Consider the following 14,523-nt stretch of genomic DNA (forward strand, 5'->3'; position numbering starts at 1 on the left):
CCCAAAGTGCAGGAGGAAGAGACCAAACTTTGAGAAACTATTGGACAAGTTGAAACCTGAAGTTGACCCAGTTGCACAGCATATCCATCAAGCATCTATTCTTTGCAAACATCCACTGCAAGTACAACCATTAAATATCTGCTCTACACTATTTGGAAGACCCAAGTGGTGGGTCTTTGTCAACCCTTGGCTGCTGACCAAAAGCGCTTCACTTTCTCTCTAATACTTTCTTGCTCACTTTGGTTTGCACCAGTGAGACAGCTCAACTTCTGCCAGCATGGCAGTAGTGATTTACTACGCACGTTGTGAATAGGGACAGGGCCTGAGTTAGGTCCCTTATTCCCCCATCTCTTGATCTTTCATCTTCAGGGACGGATACTGCACTGAGGACATGAGCACGCCCTTGCCTGGTGTGCAGCTCAGTGGGACTTACTGTAAGAGACTTGGTCCCAGGCAGTGGGGGCTTTGGTGTGCCAGTGATCCTCTTTCATTTGGGGGTGGGGGCGTGCCTATGGTAACACTGAGCATCTCTGACACTCAGAGCAAAGCACTAGCTGCAGAGAACAGCCAGTGACATTTCACCTCCCTGATTAGAAAAAAGCAGCCTTTTGAATTTGAGAGTGACTGATATTCATGACCTTTTCCTCTTAGAAGTGAAGGACTGTCTATAAAACATGCTCTGCCTGTGTCTGGGGATGTGAAGCGAGCTGAGCTGCTCTTGAAAACAGGTCTTGAAGGGACTTTACTTCCCAGGGTCTTGGACTGGGACCAAGAACTTACCTGTGAAGGGAGAGGAGTTGGAGATTTGCTCAGTCAGGACTGGAAATAACATGTGACGGATCACGGGTAGGCAGTTGCACTTTCTATCTTGCTCAGATGTGCCAAACACTAGGGCACCCCACAACACAGGCTGGTGATGGCAAGAGGAATGGCTGGCTGGAGGAGAGCTGCCAGAGCCCAAGTGCAGGTCCCACCCACTTCAGTACTGCAAGGCAGGACCTGCCCCACTGCCAGCTGAGTGACAGTAGCATGTACCTTGCTGTCCTCCCAGTGTCCTGGCATTGTGCAATGAGAAGGGTTTCGCCGACTGGGAGACTCTGAGAGCTAATGCTGCCACCAGCTTGTCCCATTAAGAGACTTGAAACCTCCATAGCTGTCACAAGCATTTGGGTGGCTGGAGCCACATTTTGCAGTTCCACCAATCTGTTGCGGTCTGCTACATGTGTGCTGCATGAGGAGCAATGCTTCCTTAGCACAGATGAAAAATCAGATGAAGATAGAAGTTATCTCCATGCACAAACTTATAAGGACAGCACTCACAACTGAGCAGGGGGTGAGGATTTTTAACCACAGCTACAGGGCTCTTTCTTAGTTTCCTATATACCTGTATGTAAACAAATATCTGGCAGACTGGGATGTGATTCCGGTTCCTTGTCAGAAATTGCAATGCCAGGATTGCTGCCCGCAGCTTTATCAATATTACAGCAAGATACAATTCTTGATTAAATGAAGAATTAAATGATTAAAAAAATAAAAAAAACAAACCTAAGAGCCAGAGGTGATCATAGCAGTCTTATGATCAGAGTGAAACTTCTAAGCTTCAAAATAATGATGCTATAGAAAGGTTGGTAATTTCTGCACAACATAAAAATGTCTGCTCATTGTTACAGCATTATTATAATTATTATCACTAGTAATGCCTAAACCAATGCAGAGTTTGTTTTCTGTCTATATAGTGGAGGGGAAGTCCTGAGAATTGCAGACCCACAACTTAAAAATTAGGCTAAAGAGAGTTAAATTAGAGAGTTAAATTAGGCTGAAGATACTTTTACAGCTTTTGGCTTCTTTTAGTGTACCTCCTTTTGTGTGGATGTTCTTTTCAAAGCTGGAGCTCTGCAGCTGGAAGTAGTCACTGGGAAAGATCCAAGGAAACTTTGTCAAACACATGCATTAGCAACTAGTCCTGAGGCTCATTTGAGGCTGTTGTACCTACTTAGGCAGTGTTTGAAGAGTTTTCAGTTCATGCACTCTACTTCATTTAAATACACAGAGATGCCATTTTTCAGTGCATAATCCTGAGCTCTCCCATTTTGTTTTCCCACCAAACAGGAAAGTATTCAGGATCAGTCTGACCCTTTTCACACTGCTGATGACACCTCAGGATGGATTGTCTGGTGCAGTGAGCAGCATCCAAAGGATTAATCCAGGGACCCTTGTGCCCAGCCACCCTGGGGGGAGCACAGCAGATGGGCAGTGTGTGGCTCTGCCTGTGAGACCCCACCCCAGTCTGGGCTGCAGCTACCCAGGGGGCTGAGCCCTGCACTAGGGCAGGAGGCTTTCCAAGCTGACAGATGACAGTCTAGTCTAGTGCAAATAATGTAGATAATATAGATAGATAGATAGATATAATATTTATAATATAGATAATATAAGGGCTTTTAAGAAGATGGGGTTATGGTAAGGACTTTTTCAAGCATGGAGGAGGGTGTGTGTACTGATAAACACATTAGTTGCTGAGATTCATAGCAAATAATGTCTCTTACTTCCAACAGGCTTCCCATTTAGCTACTTTTTAGTGGAAATATGTCTTTCTGCTCCATCACCTCCTTGTCCCAGTGGTGGACTGTAACATGCTCCCATACAGCTTTTGGGTGCACACTGCTGTATGGCTTACATGTCAAGAAAACTGTTCCTGCCTGTGCAGAGGAGCCTTATGTGAAGGCAGAAAGTTACACACGTGTATACATTCTGTACGTACTTATACCTAGACCTAAGGTTTTTATCTCCCTTTAGTTAATACAAGGGCACCTCCACATGGGGTGATGTGCACTCCTGGCTTGCAACACAGGGCTCTCTGCAATATAAAACTTTTCTCCTTCATCACAGTCTATAAAGGTACATGAAGTTTCCTGTGCCAATGGCCAGGGCTTGTTTTGGCACAAGGAGTTCTGATCACTAGTTATATGACCCCAGAGATCTTCCCTCCTCCCTTACTTTGAACCTGGCCCAATCCAGACCTCTCCTCAGTAGGGAAAGTACTAAAAAGAATGAAAGAAACACAAGGAGAAGAAATGCCTCATCGAGAGGAGTTGCAGATGACTATATGTATAGCAGAGAGCTGTATGCAAATGTAGAATGAGCCCTGGACTGGGCTAACTCTGCTCCCATCACTGACAGGAGTGATGAGAGCTGATAGCCCACAGTCCACCCTCAGTCCCAAGTGCCAAACTCCTTACCTCCAAAATGCTTTTGATTTTCAAAGTGCTTTTCACCAGTCCTTATTGCCGTGACAACTCCAGACACTTCATACTCACCTATTGCTTCTGTACATCTGCCAGATGCCAGCTCCAGTATATCAGCACAGCACATCCCATGACCACCACCTCAGCAGGACCCTGTCTCCAGCACACTAGCCCTGGTCCTGCCTCAGACAGGCTTGCCAGTCATTAGTCTGGGAACACAAACTCTGTTCTGGGGTGCTTCAGAAACAGGAAAAGGGGGAAAGCCTGCTGCTGTGCCAAAGGTACTTGAGCAGGTCCAGCACACATCTCACTGGCTTTTTGTGGCTTCCCTCTGGCCAGCAGCTAATCCACAATGTGGATAAGTAGTTGTGGGTCATGGAGAGCTGACGGTACTGCCCTCTCCTGTGCTGGGGTCATTGTGGATGGTGAACTTGCTAGGAGAGGTGGCTCTAGAGCAGCATCTAGGGCCTGTGCACACTGCTGCCAGTGAGACCGCTTCCAGTAACACACAGCCTGTGGCTCTTTTGCAAGAGTAAGCACAGCAGATGCAGCCTGGCACATGAATCACTGAATACACCTTCCCATGTAATTTTAGCAGCCATAAATCCTGAGTCACAACTAGATGTGCCAAGTATTGAGTTCTGTGCAAGCCTGCAGACAGTGTCCACACCTGGAAGACCCAAGCTCTGGAGCATTTTGAATGCAGTCTCTAAACCATGCTGTCCATAGCTTGGTCTTTTACCCCGAGCAACCTGCTTGAAGAGGTTTTCTCAAGCACAGCAGATCTCCTGTCCTACATGCACCCTATTGCTCTTCTTTTGCGCTAGCAGCATCCAAGCCTTCCCAGTGTCTTTTAAAACCCTTTTTCACATCACCAGGATGAAGGACGGGAAGAAGGCTGTGCTATTTTTCTAGACATTGACCAAAACATGTGCATCTCTCAGATTCAGGTAGACTAAAGTCACCATGTACTTCAGGAGCCAGAGTCCCTCTCATGGGTGGATGGATGCAGATGAAACCTTGCCCATGCTACTGAGGCTGACACCTGCCCTGTGATGTGAAGGACAAACAGCCAGGAGATCTCCTGCATTAGTGGCACTAGGAGCTGGCAAAGCAGCAGTAAAACCAGTTTGCTCAGAGGTCCATGTGGTGACAAATTTGGCCCAGCAAGCTGGTTAAAGAAACCTTGTATACCCCTGGCAGGCATGCCAGGATCCTTCAGCCTCTCTTGAAAGCGTAGTGGCCTCCCTCGACTTTCACCTCAGTGGATGGTTTGGTTGCTTCTTGTCTAAAGGAGAAGGTCCTTCCACAGCCCTCTGCTCCCCTCCCTGCCACTGCACCTCGCTTATAATTAAATAATAATGGATAAATGGAACATAGCTTGATGGTAAGTGCTTAAAAGATTTATCTTTGTGTTTTAATTTAAGACATTTTAGTATCAGCTAGCAGTTTCCAGCCATGATGGTAATTTATTTAAATGATTTATGTGGAAAAACAAGACATTCCACAATGCCTGTAAGATGGCTCCTGGAGTGTGGCTGTTGCTGGCCTCTGTGAGCCAAGATACTCATTTACACCTTGTACTTCACATCTCTGTAGGGGGGTGATTACCCTTGATAACAACACTTCTTGCCAGGGATTTTAAGCCTTTCTGCTTGAACAAATATGAAGCTGCGTGAAATAATTTAAAAAGCAGAGTGCACAGGAACAACATGAGAAAGAATTATTTCAACAGTGCTCAACACAGCAAAATGAAACTACAAGAAAAGAAACAAATTCTGGAAACGGATTTCCGATAAGTTAAACCAAAACATATTTAGGGACTTCAGAATAAAAACCGAGGAGAGGGTGCCTGGTTAATCCATGTGCATATTAAGACACTCGATGCTACTCCATTAAAACTTTCAGAAGCATTGACTGAGAGCAGCTGCAGAAATTCCTCCTTTTCCATGAAACAGTGGTGAGCCATTCTACAAAAACAAACAACCAATTCAAAGGATCACTGTTGCCTTTAGAACTGCTGGGTTTATCCATTTGCAGAGAAATATTACCATTTAAACAAGACTGCAGTGTACTAAAGGCTGACTTATCCCATTTTTTAAGCCTCTCAGTCCAGCCTATATTACTCATATTAGCTCTTGCAAGAAAGGAAAGCTCTCAACAAGCTCTAAATTCTCTTGCAGGGATTCTGTGATTGCAGTTAGGCTTCAGTGTTATTGAGACAAGTCAGAAAAGGACCATTAAAGCACAGAAGACAAAGTACTAAGATAGTAGAGGTATTTGACATCTCAGAACCATTCTCCTCTAGTATCTTAGTGAGCACCATAGGCATGAACGAGCAAGAAAACTCTGCACCCTGTATCTAGCTAAGCTCATGCCCAATAAAGAAGTCAGGATTTGCCTGCAATTTATCAAACTATGATAGTGACAGGCAATACCTGCCACCAGGCATTGGTATTTTTCTTAACGACCTCTTCTGCATGAGTGATTATCCCTAGACTAGAAATAGGGAGGATGACCACTAAGAGATGATGTGATTTATACAAATTATCTCAGCTATTATGAAAAGAAACAGCGAATGAAACCCGCACCATTTAGCTCCCAGGCTCAGTGTGTCCGTGAGCCTATGCTCTCTGTTACTGTTTCTTTTAAGTACAGGAAAAGGGAACATGTTTGAGCTAGGAAGACCTACATTCATTTTTTCTTATGTTCCTTCTAATAAGAAGGGTGGTTTATCCTGGAAAGAAAATTTAACCCCTGATTATTGCTCAAAAAAAAAAATAAAAAACTGTGAGCACATATATTTCTTCTAAAAAGTGTTGTGTTGTTCTCCAGTGCATGAAGAGAACTGAGAGGGGGAAAAAAAAAAAAAGGTGTTTCTCTTTGTGTAAGGCATAGAGGAAGACTTATAAATTGGTCAGAGACAGCAAGTAAAACTGTACCTGGCCTCCTATAGCATGGCTGCTGCACAGGGAGCTGGCCAGCCCCCATAGCACCTTTGCTCTCTTCCACCTTCCTCCTACCCCCAAGATATTATATAGGACATTTTCATTATATGCTTGAGAAAGACATTTATGACAATTTTCAAGACTTCATATGCATCAGTCATTCTTCTTGAGATAGGAAAGGACTTTTGTTACTGATTTAGGGCTTAGTACTTAAAAATTTTTATATAGAAGTGCTAGGTGTATTAAAAACATATGTTTAGCACATGGAACCAAAATGTTGATGTGTGTGGTTGAAAGCCAACAATAAAAGAAACTACAGAATGAAAATAAAGACTGGGGGGAGTGGGAGGAAGGAGAAAAAAAAAAAGAGAGAGAAAAAAACCCATACATCACTGTATGTACTTTCAAATGTCCCGCAAGGAAATCCACAAATCCATTTAGTGGCCTCTTTTACCTTCTGGATTTTGATTCTCCTCTCATTTACACAACTGTAAATACAAATTAGTTCCTTTGAAGTCAGAGGAGTCTGAGGCGTTCAGACAGATGAAATAGGAGAATAATTGGTCCATCTACAAACAGAGACTCCCCATCTGGCTAGATCCTGATCCTGTTGATTTAGTGGGTATTTCCCATTGAGTTTAACAAGAGCAGGAGGAGCCATTTCATTCAGTTAAATTACACTTGCAGCCAGATCTTCTGCTAACTCTGTGGAAGTTGCATTTGTCTGCAGTGCCAGAAAACTGGGGGTTTGATATTGCATGTGCTGGCATGACTCAGCAATACTCTGAGCAAGCAGGTGAAAACCAAGTTAGGTCCATTATTTGCAATGATAAATACCTGTATTGTTTGTCATGAAAACACAGATTGCTGTTTTATAGCTTGAATTAGGCAAATCACTAGCAATAAAATATCATCAGGCCTCCAGCTGAAAGTCATTGATAGCTGATAGCCAGTTTGGAATATTAATTGGTGCAATTAAAAGGTAAAGAATACTTCAAGGAGATAACCTAAGGACAACACTGGCCAGGCACCAGAATGAAGTCAATAAATAAGTGTCAAATGAGTACTAAGCAGAAAAGGCAATGGGTCTTGAATCATATTGATTCAGATGAAGGAATAAAATGACGGTGTCAAGAGGCTGGATAAAAACCTAAAATTCTGAAAGAGTATCTTAGCTATCAGAAGGGTTTGTTGAGTCCTGTAAGTATCATATTCGTCTGTAAAATCTACCATCTTTACATTGTTATGCTTTTTTTAACGAACACAAAGGCTTTTTTACCCTTTTGAGCAGAATTAATCTTTTGTCCTTAAAGACTATAGCTGGTGGAAACCTCAGTGATCTATTGGAATATGGGCTTGTAGAGGGTGCAGAATTTGAAATCAAACATGATTTATGGAGATGAAAGTGCTAAGTGTTGTTCTTCTGCTTGCATGAATTGCAGTAACTGACTTAATAGTCTTTTAATTCACCCAGTCTAGAGATACAGCACTTTCCTCTCACAATGCTATCTCCTGAGCATAGATAATACCTGATATTAGGACTTTTAAACATGGTCTAAATGCTGTAGCATATTGTGTTTGCTTGACCAAATCAGGCAGAAATCAGGAATGAAGCAAACTGGCATGTTGAGCTGAGATGGGGTGTTTCTGCTGGTGGAGTTTGGACTAATATGACCACTGAATGAATGCCCAACTAGGAGGCATATGGTAGATTCATACTCACAAAACCAGTATATGAGAACATCAGCACTGCCATATCCAGTTTGGAAGAAAACCGTATAACCACAGATTTGATTGAGCTTCTCCTGGGAAGTCAATGTAATCATCACTTCCAAAAAACAGGTCTGTTATCTGTAACATAGAGACATGTTAAGATAGCTTTGAGCAGTTCAATTATTCTTACCTATAACAAGATTGAAAAGAAGTTTCTCAGGGTATTTTTTATTTCTTTCCTTCCCTTTGTAGCAATTGCAAGTGTGCTTGGCTTTAACAGGTCTTTTGATTCCCTGAGTTGAGGAAGTTACTATTTCCAAACAGTTGGGTCCAGGGCTTATTGTATCCCACGATGCTCTACAGGGACCTCTGGGACCTGGCCACAGACAGGCCAACACGAAAAAAGGTGACAGAGATCTGCAGAATGTCACCAGCTTCAGCTAGTTTATCAGCACGTATTTCACAAAGGAGAACTTGCCCTTAATATTCTTTTGCTGTTATCATATCAAAGGGCTAAATTATGCCCCCTAATATCTGTAAGAGGTTTTTCAGTTATCTTTCTGATGCAAATTATATTATTTTGCATTATCCACTGATTATCTGAAGTCTGAAAAATACAGTAGATTTTCAGCAAAGACTGTATGTCAGTTGTCTCCTCTGAGAACAGCATCCACGTAAGCAAAATTGAAATAGCTCCATGATGAACTGAAATTTAGCTGTAGCTCAAGGATGGAATCAGTCTGGGCTATTGAAAATTTGTCAGGTATTTCATAAACTGGCATTAAAGGACTGGGTGTACCCAGCTCAGAACCTGCACGTATACCCAGTCATCTAAAGCACTTATAGCCTCTCCCCTTCCTAGATGTCTAAATTTAGTACTGAATCATTACATTAAAGGGACCTTCAGGTCCATTAGATGGCAGCCCAGTGTGAGATCTGCCCACAGCTCTCATTGCACAACATGGAATAAGTTGCATTTGATTGTGGCAACATGCCGACAATGCTAAGGTTAATGAATTAAAGATGTAAAACAAAGAATGCTTAATGAAGACAAATTATGAGTGATTGTTTTACAAGGTGGCATTTAGCATTAAGAATAATCATTATAAAGTAAATCCTCTGCCCACCTCTGGCTGGCCTTTTGTAGAGGTGCACAGCATTTCAAAACAAAGTTGAGTTGAGAAAAAGCAAATACTCAAAACGTCTGAAAAGAAACATCAGTCAAATGTGGTATTACTGGTTTTAAGAAGCAGTGATAGGAATGTATGGGGGTAAAGAAGGAACAATATCATGACTCTCTGCCTTGTAAATTTTATTACCATAATGTGGATAAACCATGTTCCTCATTTTGCTTGTGTTAATCTCAACAACTGTCTCCTTTGCAAGTTCAAGCTTTTTGTATATATATATGTACCATAGCCTGGGTCTGTAGTCTACAGTTATTAATTTAACGGTGGTTCTGAACCATATCTTGTTATGTAGTCAGATATACTGAATTATGACAGAAGACCCCTCTAGAAATCCACTTAGGGCACTTCCTCAAAATAAAAACACTGCCAGGTTGTTGAACATCCAAGACAGGAAGGAGAGGAGCCTTTTCACCCAGTCTCATCTATCCTTCTGAAAGTCTGAAATTTTGACAAACTTACACAGTCATGGAAGTCAGAGGAGATGTGGCTGTGCAGGGCTCTCCTTTTTCCTCCTGTGCTGAACAACCTATAAGGTTATAACAGGACCTCAACATGTCTAAGACAGGCCTTGACCACACACTAAAGGGCAGGATATGAAAGGAACCTGCCAGAGCTGGAAGAATCAATGTTGACTCTTACTCTTTGCCAAAAAGACTACTGATTCTCTATACTTGTTCCTGTAACTTGGCTGACAGGTTCATTGGACAGCAAGAATCTCAGCTAACAATAGTGCTGCTTCAGCCAGTAGTTCTTAATAACCCTGCCAAGGAAAGATTTAGAGACAGGCACTGAGCAATGCAAGAGGATATATTATTTTTTAATGTATCACATCTCAGGACAGTTTGCTTGCTTACCAGTTGTTTTATACTCTTTTCCACAAAGCTGCAATAATACAGTCTCTCTGGAGCATTTGTGGTTCAGAAGTGATCCATGAAGCTCAAATAGGACAACATATATAAAGCTGATTGCTCTGTGTGTTCCTTCACATAGCAGCAGCTGTACAATAGCATGGGTTCTAAAATTGTGACCTTCTAGAGTGAAGACTAGACCATTCCCCCTTGAAGTTAATTAAAAAACTCTTGTTCATCTACATGGAGAATGTATGCTTAGCACAGTCAAGATCTGGCCCTCAGTATGTCCTCTTTCCCTAAGGCCATCAGTTTGTTTGGCTGTTACTGCCATGCGCACACATTCTTCTTCAAAATTAATAGCCAAGTCCTTCTACATGACTTTTATGCTTTGATAAACATCTATATCATGACCTTCTGTTTCAGATACACCACAAAATCTGGCACAACACACTGGCAAATAAAGGCAGTACAACAAAAATGGGAACAAAGGTGACTGGTTGGATGCTTACTGCTGTGGTAAAACATACATCAAAGGAAGGAATAAGCTGTGCTGAATATAGGATAGGTCTGATTTACTATACTTTCAATCCATACCTTAAATACTGTGGGTTTGATCATGGTCTGTAATTCTTGACTTAATGCAGTCCCTTTCATCCCTTTTCTTTATGTACCCTCTGTCCTCCAGAGAATACCTGGGTGGAAATACCAGCCAGCACAAAGTATCTTGCAGGCTGGCAATTTGGGCTTTACAAAGTTTTTATGGGAGTTATAAAGAAGACACCCAGCAAAAATATGTCGATATCTGAGGCAGTGTCTGCACATGCCTGATATGTGACTAATTGTAACAATCCCACAAAATGGAAATAGAGGTTTCTCAAGCTCTGCTTATTGAGGCAGGAGAGAATGAAATGAGTTTTTTTCATTATGTTTTGTTTTCTCTTTTTGTAAATCACTTTCACCGTGAGTGAAAGTCATGTTTATTTTGAAAATTAAATCTTACCTATTTGGTGAGCAACATCAGGCAGGTAATGTTTGGAGGACTTACAGCCTTTTTCTTTGGTCTTCTGCAACATAAATTCAACCTGGAACAAAAGGCCAGCATCCTTGACAGCAAAGCATCAGTCTTGTAAAAAACTTTACACCGCTTGAGTTCTGGAAATGCACAGAATGGGAAGAGAGCTTTAAACTCAGGCTATGGAGGTTGCCTGGTTAGTTTTAGTGCAAGGGTAAGGAAATCCCCTGGAGACCAGATATTGAAGGAGAGGAATTCAATCACTAAGGTGTTTCCAGGCTGGATTAGGCTGAAATATTCATAGAATATGCTGACAGGTTTTCTCTGAGCAGAAACCAATTGTAAAAGAAGGGCATTTGTTTCTGTATGTACAAATCCAATTTCTGGTTATTCTTCTGGATATACAATACAGAAATCATCCTACTTTAATAGATAGGAAAGAGTCCTAAATTATGCCTGACTCTCCCAGTACTAATCAATTATTTCTCCCTTTTTTTATACCCATAAGCATTTTTATACCCAGTATATTAAAAATAACAATACCATTCTAAAAGATTTGACTGTCACTTTGCTGAACCATGGTTTCTGGCTAATAGGACACAGTTCACACTCAACCTTAAAAGGCTTGTGGTAGAAACTATTAAATACCCCAATTAGGAATGAGATGGAGCAGTCCTCTAGGGACCTTTGCTCTCTGATGTGCTCACTGCCACTGGAAGAATAAATAAATGCAAAGCCTGTCATCCTAGCTAATAACTCCCAGAGACAGAGGTTACAATTACGCAATGGGAGTTAGCCCATGTTTCAGTGATGTTTTGCTATTAAATCTGCCTTTCTGAAAGGCTTTTTATGACTGCAAGAAAAAAAAGAGGTGGCAGACTCAAAGCATATGACCCAGCAGTCTGGGTTTCGTGACAGCCAGCACTAATCAAGCACAGAAGACGCTATTTTTAATTATTTATTATGTGCCTTTGAAGGGGAATATGAATCAGAACTGAGCAGTCTACAGGGACTACAGATGCTCCTGGAGCAGGCAATGTCCTCAACAAAGAGGAACGAGGGGAAGGATAACAATTCGGCATTGCAGTGCCCCGTGGCAGCAGATCTCGCATGAGGCATTTGTACTCATACTGCTTTTACTAGGATGTTCTTCATGACACAATCTTGTCCTTCTACAAATCACTGCTTTATGAACACTCAGATTAACACCTCAGTGCTCATGATTAAGAAAAACAAATATTTTGCATGCCCCATACCTCAAATTTAGATAAACATGAACAAAAACAAAGAACATAAGAACAACTCCAGAGAAGTCTTTTTAAGTAAAACTAAATTTTACATTCATCTAGAGAAGATTACATGTGCAGCAATTTGGCTCCAGAGATAAAAAATGTTTAAGGTGGAAAGTTTGCTGATGGGATAAGTCAGGAAAGGAAATTATAACTGGAGCCTGCAAGGCTGGGAAGGGGAACATGTTAGAAACGTTTAATGCTTTTGAGGGTTGTTTGTCTATGCACGAATCAAAGTCAAATAAGGCAGCAGCCAGCGCTGAAGTCATTAGTGTCAATTACTAGTTCAAGAATTTTAGAAACAGCAATGGAAATTGATGATTTAGGGCTTTTATAATGCCACAGGAACAAGTAAGCTACAGTGCTGGTTAGAGCAGCCAGTATGATGAATACACTGGGAGGCAGGTTTATGCAAGAATGGAGAAACTCTGGTTTTCTTGCAAAGATTTTCTTTACCTCCATCATATGTCTTCTATTAACTTTCAAGTAAAAAAATTAACTGGATGTTTCTGTACAGACAAAATTGCAGCAGAAATAAACAGAAAGTTTACAGTGTGCAAAGATTCCTATTAGCTGCCCTGTGAGGGCTGATTTACAATATCTTTGCAACACAGGAGCAACCTAAAAAGGCCAAATCTGAGGATCTGACCCTTGCTTGAAAAAAAAAATAAAATTAAAAATAAATTAAGTTATAACACTTCTCTGGCACCTTTTCCATTTACAACCTCAAAGTGTTTTACAAACATTGATTTAGTGCGGACCCAAGGAGAGCTTCATTACTTTTCCCCTGCGCTCTGTTTTACAGGTGAAAAAACAATGCAGAGGTGAAATGTCTTTCTCAAGGTCACACACCACCTGCCTTGTAACCACCAACTTCTATGGTCCTGTTCATACCCTTAGATCACGCTGACAAGTTAGTGTGACAGTTCCCAGTGTGAAATGGTCTCCTGGGAATGAAATGTGTAACCCACTAGTTACACATTTGCTTGTACAGCTTGCTTACATTTGCTTAGTTTTAAAATACATCTTTCAATGATACATTTTCAGTGAACAGTTCCAATAGCTAATAATTTTTAACATTAAATCATGCCAAGGTGTTTTTTTTGAGGTAAAATCTAATGAAATGACTGTTAATTCCAAACAAGAAGTTGAGCTTGTGATTTATTGAAGGGTTCATCTCTGCCAGATTTGCAGTTATACATATTAAAAATTGATCCATTTATATATATATTGTTGTAGTTGAAGTTATCGAGGTTATAAATTCTGAACAGTTCCCAAGCTTGTGGTAATATCAATTTTAGTACAGCCGTATTTAGAATAACCTTCCTTTTTGCCCTAAAATGCATTTTTCTCTGCAACTTGCATCTTTAACCTCTGATATTTTCCTCTTCACAAAACACAAAGACTTCTGTTCTACTTCTGTGTTTTAGAGATCACTGGGTAGTAGTATAATTTTTTTTTGTTTTCTTCAATGATTCATTGCCTTTGAAATCACTTTAAATGCAGTGCATAAAATACTTCTTTGTGAGTTTACTACCTCTCCCAAAAGAAAGGGAAATGCCAGGCCAATATGGACTGGGTTTGAGATTATTCCATTTTTAGGTATCTCACTTTGTCTGAAAAAAAAGTCTGATTCAAAGGGTGGATTTTCAGCTTGACATGTGTTCCAAAAGATATTTATGTACGCAGTATGTGTGCCTATGCACTGAGCTCTCTGAGCGAGTGACTCTTCTTTCTGCTGTATATGTCCCCAACCCCATTGAATGAAATCCCAGATTCCAAATCCTGAATTTTGGTGGAAGGCGAGATCAGGCATCTCATCCCGCCTGGCCATGGCCTTGTTGAGCAGAACTGAGCAACTCCTAGGCCACAGCTTCTTCCATCCAGAAGAAATAGCATCATCCACTTGATTATTCTCCATGGGAGCTGATTTTTCTTTTCATAACTGTTCATCTCAAGCCTTCAGATTTTTCTCACTCTTGCATCTTTTTTTCAAACCTGTTTTTTTCCTATGATATATAATCAGTACTCACCTGACAGGAGAGTGTACTGAAGACTTACAAAAAAAGCTGCTTTAAGACCACATGATGATAAATTCTCCTTAATCCCAAATATATATGAGAAATGGAGCAAGGCCCACAGAAAAGTTTTATAGAGAGTGTTAGTATCAGCAGTTTAAACAGAATTAACAGCAAAAATAACATTCCATCCCTGAGGAAAAATCCAAGTAGTGCATAAGACCAAAATGAACATTTCTATAGGGAACTGCTTATGAAAG

Source organism: Melopsittacus undulatus, chromosome 4, assembly GCF_012275295.1.
Source record: "Melopsittacus undulatus isolate bMelUnd1 chromosome 4, bMelUnd1.mat.Z, whole genome shotgun sequence".
Classification (NCBI taxonomy): domain Eukaryota; kingdom Metazoa; phylum Chordata; class Aves; order Psittaciformes; family Psittaculidae; genus Melopsittacus; species Melopsittacus undulatus.